Here is a 6809-nt window from a genome sequence, read left to right as displayed (position 1 = left end):
GCATAAGCCCTTCATCAGGAATCACAGGCTTCAGAAAAATAACTGGCATAAACTTATGCCAATACATACGTAGAAGGGTCAAAGCACGTTACTATCAGATTAGGGACTAATTTCAAATTTGGTACCATTGAGTGCAACATTTCAGGATGATATTTACATATGTACCTAAAAGAGAAGTTGTCTAAAATTACAAGCTCTAGAATGATTATAGGATTAAACCTGGAAATAGAGCTGGTGAACAAGGATGGCAAAGTGAAGTCCCATCAGTATCGCCTTGGGCAGTGTCAAGTAAGAATTTGAGAGCAGAGTTGCCACTTTGGTGTAACCTGCAGTCTGGCCAAATTGCAGCAAAAAGCTGTTCAATTTTATCTGCAAACTATTGAATGCAAAATCCTCCTTGCGCAATAATGAGGCAGCATTTTGGGATGTCATTTTTCAATTATATTATTTTCAAAGTTACTCACAATTAAGAGTGTTCACTTGGTGCTGTCTGCATAACACAGTACGAAAAGTAATTAACAGAAAAAACATTATAACCCAAATTCAGAGTCACTAATTTATTGATACTGCATGGGTCCAGCATTGATAAGTAATCGATTTTTAAAAATAAATACAGATACATTTACTAATTACATTGGAGTACAGTCAAGTTTCTTACTGAACAGTGACAAGGCTGAACAGAGTACGCATGGATTTAAGAGAGGGGAATTATACTTAGCAAATCTACTGAAAGAATCCACAGAGTCGAATATTAAAGTAAGAAATTGCAGGACATTTAGGAAAGTTTATCATTAAACATGATAGACTGGGTTTTGTGAAAGAGAAACTATATTTGACAAATTTGCAACAGTTCATTGAGGCAATAACAAGAAGGGCTGATAAAGGGCAATCCAATGATGTTCTGTATTTTGATTTTAAAAATGTAAATGATAAGGTGCTACATAAATGTTAATTGCACAATTTAGGAGCTCATGGTATCGGCGTAATGTATTAGCATGGATTGAGGATTGGTTAACCACACTGGCTGTTGGTGAGTCCTCACTTACAGTGTTGTATACAATGTTAGCTACCATATTTAATAAAGGATAAACCAAAATCGGAAACCATTCAAAAAAGATTCACTTAGGTGCTTCGAGGACGAAAGAGTTGACCTATCAAGAATAGATAAGCAGGGGTGATCTTATGGAAACAAGATTCTGAGGAGCTTGACAGAGTAGATGTTGACTAAATCTTCGAGCACCAGTGAAGTCTCAAACCAGGGGACATTACATAAGGGAACATTCATTTTAGAAAAAGTAAAGATTTTTTTCTCTCAGTGAATGGGTAGAATTTTCTCACCCAAACAATTGTGAAAGTTAAATGTGGGAGGGGAAAGGTTGGGTTACTCTTCGGAGGGTTGTTCTGGCTTGTTGGGCTGAAGGGCCTGTTTCTACACAGTCGGGAATCTATGATTCTATCTCAAATTATTTTAAAAGTGGGCAGATGGGTTTTTGAAATATTGAGCAGTTGAGGGCTATGTGGATCAAGCATAAAAGAGGTGTTGAGGTCTGTGTTGGCCCAGCCACGATCTGAGAGAATGGGGAAATAAGCTGAAAGGGATGAATTGCCTACTCCTGCTCCGATTCCTTGAGGCTCCATTTCATGTTTTTTTTTGTTTCCAAAGAAGAGTGTGATACAATGTGCTAAAGTACTCAGATGTTGTGAAAAGGGGGTGTTTATGTACTGGTTCAGGTGGCATTGATTCATCAATCACAGCTATATAGTCATGAGTACGAAGGCAATTCCCTCCATGAATAAAGGAAATCTACTGCAGAGCTCACACAAATGGAATCCTTCCCCTCAGTAAACTCTCCCATCACATTCCCCAACATATCAGCGAAAGCAGGACACACGGCGCATGCTCTAGCCAACAAAGGTACTCCGGGTTATTGATGTCAGCACCGAACCAATGAAAGGACGGTGGGCGGATCTGGAGGACCTAGCGGGATGTTGGTCCTCCAACCAATGTGAATGAAGGGCGGAGCTAAACTAAACCATGTGATCACCCTCGCGTGCGGCGCAGAGTCGCTGGAATGAATGCTCGGGAAGTTATGGAGAGAAAGGATACGGTAAGGAAAGAAATAAACAGGGAAACGGGAGAAAAACTGTGTTGCCATCAGCGGAGAGGTTTTACAAACAAATTGTGCACGTCGGAAAACACAAATGTGAACGTCCCAGTCCCGTGTTTGCAGTAAATGAGGCATGACCTCAGTGCGGCTGCAGGCCTGAGTGAGCGCCGCCATCTTTATTCGGGACAACGATTCACTGGACACGTGCACCGCCGCCATCTTTGTAGGGGGCAAGGTGCAGCCACGCGCATGTGCAGCCTTTCTCAGTATCGAGTCATTGGGATCATAGCAGCCAATACTGCTCTGATTCACCTCTGGGCTCCCTCATGACCACTTGTCAATATCTAGCTTCCTCAGTCTCGAACCATGGGTTTATTTTTGGTCTGTTTACTACTGTATTATTACTTTTTTAGACCCTTTGTAAATGAGGTTTTCACTGCAGTCCAGCCCCTGACCATGTATTATCAGATTATTTTTTTCTTGAATATCTTTGACAGTCAAGAATTCTTTTTTCCAACAAGCAAGTGTATTTTCCTTCCATTTCTAACTATCAAATTCTGCACCATTTTCATTCCCTGTAATCCATTTTACACTCCCTGAAACATCAACTGTGTTTCGCCTTCCATAGATACCACTGATTAATGCCAAAACCCTATTGCTTGTGGAGAGGGTAATGTTTGACTTTCTTGTACAGCTGCAGTTTGTGTGGTGAAGGTGCTCCTACAATGTGGTTGGGTAAGTGGCATTATAGATTATTCAACAGTGATGATTTGAAAATAATGTCTAAATCAGCAACAGTTTGTATTTTTATTATCATGCTTATAATTTCACAAAAGTACTATTGAGAACTTTAGTCATAAGAACAGAGATGGAGATATTAGGTCAGGTGACCAACAGCATTGCCAAAAAACAGGTTTTGAGGGATGTCTTAAAGGTGGAAAGCAGACCTGTGAGGTTTTGGCTGTGAATTTCAGACTATGCTGCTTCAGAAACTGTAGAAACAGCCACACAGGTGAAGTAATGAATTAACAAATGGTTGGGAGTCTTGAAGAAAATGGGTTATCGAGGTCTCAATGTGTGTGTGGTGCAGGGAGCTAGGGATGATCACAGCCAGGAATTAAATCAAGTGTGAGAATTTTAAATTGAGGGATATTGGCCAAGTGCTGGCAGGTGAGACTAGATTGGGTTGGGGTATCTGGTCGGCATGGACAGGTTGGACCAAAGGCTCTGTTTCCTTGCTGTACATCTCTATGGTTGTATGCTGTTGATTATAATTAGGAGCCTTTTGATGAATCAACAAGCAGAGAATTAGACTTTCTTGAGATTACAGGGAGGTTGAATGTGGGAAGCTGGCCCTGAGTGTGTTTAGAAAATGAAGTCTGGAGATAACACAAGGTGGATGAAAGTATATGAGCTGAGACAAGGGTGGAATCAGCTAGAAATAGTGGTCTTGGAGTGGGACTGAGTTATCACACTCACCTTACGTCTGGGATTCAGCTGGTTGCCAGATTGTGAATCAGGGCGGTAACACAATCGGGAGCTGAGTGGCCCTGGTGGAGCCTAAAATGAGTGTCACTCAGCTGGCTGTTGCTGAGCAGCTGCTGCTGGATAGCCCTGTTGATGACATCTTCCATCACTTTACTGCTGATCGAGTGTGGACTGATAGATGGAAATTGCCTGGGCTGGACTGCCCTGTATTTTTGTGTTGAACATCCCTGGGCAATGTTCCACATTGTCGGTAGATGCCAGTGCTGCAGCGGTACTTGGCTTGGTGGGTGGCAAGTTCTGGAGCACAACCCATCAGTATTATTGCCAGAATATTGGCAGGGCCCGTAGCCTTTGCACTACTTAACCATCTCTTGATGTTGTTCAAACTGAATCGATCTGGCTTAAAACTCACATCTGTGATGTTGGAAACCACTGGAGAAGGCTGAGATGGATCATCCCACTTTGCACTTCTGGCTGAAGATTGCTGCATACGCTGTTGTCTTATCTGATGCATGGATGTGTGAGGCCTCTCCATCAGTAAAGGTGGGGATTTCTGTGATGCTTCCTCCAGTGAGTTGCTTAATTATCCATCACCGTTCAAAACTGGGTGTGGCAGAACTGCAGAGCTCCGATCTGTTCCATTGGTTGTGGGATCGTTTACCTCTGTTGCTTGCTGCTGATGCTGTTTGATATGCAGGTAGTCCTGTTTGGTAGCTTCACCAGGTTGGCACTTCATTTTTAGGTATGCCTGGTGTTGCTCATGGCATGCCCTCCTTCCCTGGCCATTGTGATGGATGAGAGCAGGATTTACAAACCCATGAGATTATATTGTGCTGGAGTACAGTTCTGCTGCTGTTGATGTCCCACAGTGCCTCAGAGATACCCAGTTTGAGATCCTACATCTCTTCAACGTCTGTCCCAATTAGAACGGTGATAGTGCCACTCAACACAATGGAGGTTTTTCTCAACTTTAAGGCAAGACTTTGTCTCCAAAAGGAATGTGTGATGGTCGCTCGTACTGATACTGTCATGGACAGATGTATCTGCCGCTGGTCAATTCATAACAATGAGATCAAGTATGTTTTACACTCTTGTTGGTTCCCTCACCACCCGCTGCAGACTCAGTTGAGCAGCTATGTCCTTTAGGACCTGACCAGCTCAGTCAGTAATTCTGTTGCAGAGCTAGTCTTGATTGTGGACATTGAAATCCTGTACCCAGAGTACGTTTGATACCATTTTATTGCCTCAGTGCTTCCTCCAAATGTTGTTCAACATGAAGGAGAAGTGATCCATCAGCCAAGCCAGGACGGGACGTGGTAATCAGCAGGAGCCATGAGGCTTCCTGGTCTCCGGAGCCAATGCTGTGCACTCCCAGGGCAAATCCTCCCTGTCTATACACCACTGTGCCACCACATCTGCCTGGTGTGTCCTGCCGGTGGGACAGGATATATCCAGAGATTTCAGGAGAAAGTAAAGACTGCAGATGCTGGAGATCAGAGTAAAGAGCGTGGTGCTGGAAAAGCACAACAGGTCAGGCTGATGAAGGGCTTAGGCTCGAAACGTCGATTCTCCTGCTCCTCGGATGCTGCCTGACGTGCTTTTCCAGCACCACACTCTCGAAATCTAGGGATGGTGATGGTGGTGTCTGGTCATTGTTTGTATGGGTTGATTCCGTGAGTATGACTATGTCAGACAGTTCCTTGATTGATCTGTGAGACAGCTCTCCACATTTTGGCACCAAAACCAAATGTTAGTGAGGAGGACGTTGCACCATTGAGAGGGCTGATTCTGTGGTTGTAATTTCTGGTGTCTTGTTAGTTGCCAACTGGTCCATCCAATTTCATTCCTGTGTTGAGACTTTGCAGTGATTAATATAGTGAGTAGCTGGCTGGGCCGCTGTCGTGTTGGCAGGATTTTTCTCGCCATTGACAATGGTTTCATGGAGATCAGGAGATTCCTAATACTTTTCTTTTCTAGAATTCAGATTCCACCATCTGCCAAGATGGGATTCGAACCAAGACTTCAGTCATTTGTTTTAATATTCTGGATAAAAACTAAATACATCAGGTTTGTTCACTCATTTTAAATATCACTAACCCTGGTTTTGTTTCTTTGTAAAACACTGTCCATCATCCTGTCTCCTCCACCCTCCTCTCCAACAACGAGTGAGGAGCACATGGAGTTTCTCTGTCACGAAGACTGAGATCATCTGATCTGCTGCTTGTCTCCCTCCCACTAGCCCACTGAGCCAAACTGCCTCACGTGGTGTTCCTGCTTTTTATCCTAAACCTACATCTTTCTCCAGTCTCTTGTCAAGCCTTATCAGAGCTCACCTTGACCCTTTACTCTAATCTCACTAAACTCACTGAAAAACTAATATTTGATCTCACCGTTGTTGGAAAAACCTGCTCCATCTCCACTCTCCCTTTCCTTTCTGAATTCCTTGCATTTGGTGTCCCTCAACGATCTATCCTTGGTCTCTCCTGTATCTCACGCACATAGTGCCAGGAGGTGATATCATCCACAAACACTGTGTTAGGTTTGACATGTACACTGACGATGCCCAGCTCTCCCTCCCCACCATCCCTCTCCATTACTCCACTGTTACTCAGTTATCAAACTGCTTATCACATTCCCACTACTCGATTAGCTGCAGTTTCCTCCAATGAAACATTGTCACGATTAAACCCATTGCCTTACCTTTACCTTTCTGCTGAGCCCCTCCCTCGCACTGGGAACTCTCTGAGGCAGAACGACACTCTTCACAATATTGCTGTTATACCTGACCCAAAGGTGACCTTCTGATCAGACATCCACACAATCACAACACAAGGAATTCCAATCTCTTAAACGTTGCTTTTCTCCACCTCACTCCAGCTCCATTGCTTCTGAAACCCCTTAGCCGCAAATGTGTCGCCTTAAACTTGAATAAAAAAACAGAACCCTTGATTCCGTGACTCAGAATCTGGTTTCATTCTGCCCTTTCAGTATTTACCCTCAGACACATCCTCTCTGTATTTATCCTGTCAAACCCCTTAAGAATCCCATCTGTCTCAATGAGATCGCCTCTCTTTCTCCAAACTCCAGTGAGTAGAGTCCCAACCTTTTCAGCCTTTATTTAAAAGATAATCCCTCCAAACCAGGGATCATCTAATTGAATCTTCCCTGAAATGCCTCCAATAAAGTGACACATTTCCTTATCTTAAGAGACCA

General features: G+C 43.4%; 1 long non-coding RNA gene across 4 annotated transcripts in view; it reads left to right on the top strand.

The window, feature by feature from the left end:
• Nucleotides 1–5653, top strand: part of LOC122552411 — a 19237-nt gene extending 13584 nt beyond the window's left edge. For 2 of the 4 annotated variants that reach the window (XR_006312376.1, XR_006312374.1), the window contains exons 3-4: nt 2737–2843; nt 5581–5653. This is a non-coding gene — a long non-coding RNA (uncharacterized LOC122552411). Of the gene's footprint in view, nt 1–2058; nt 2109–2468; nt 2490–2736; nt 2844–5580 lie in introns of those variants that run through there. The other 2 variants (XR_006312373.1, XR_006312375.1) reach the window with 2 other exon arrangements.
• Nucleotides 5654–6809: the final 1156 nt, after the last annotated feature.

This window comes from Chiloscyllium plagiosum, chromosome 8, assembly GCF_004010195.1.
Source record: "Chiloscyllium plagiosum isolate BGI_BamShark_2017 chromosome 8, ASM401019v2, whole genome shotgun sequence".
In the NCBI taxonomy this organism is placed as follows: domain Eukaryota; kingdom Metazoa; phylum Chordata; class Chondrichthyes; order Orectolobiformes; family Hemiscylliidae; genus Chiloscyllium; species Chiloscyllium plagiosum.
Note: the sequence above shows the minus strand (reverse complement) of the source record. Positions and strands in the feature narration are given on the sequence as shown.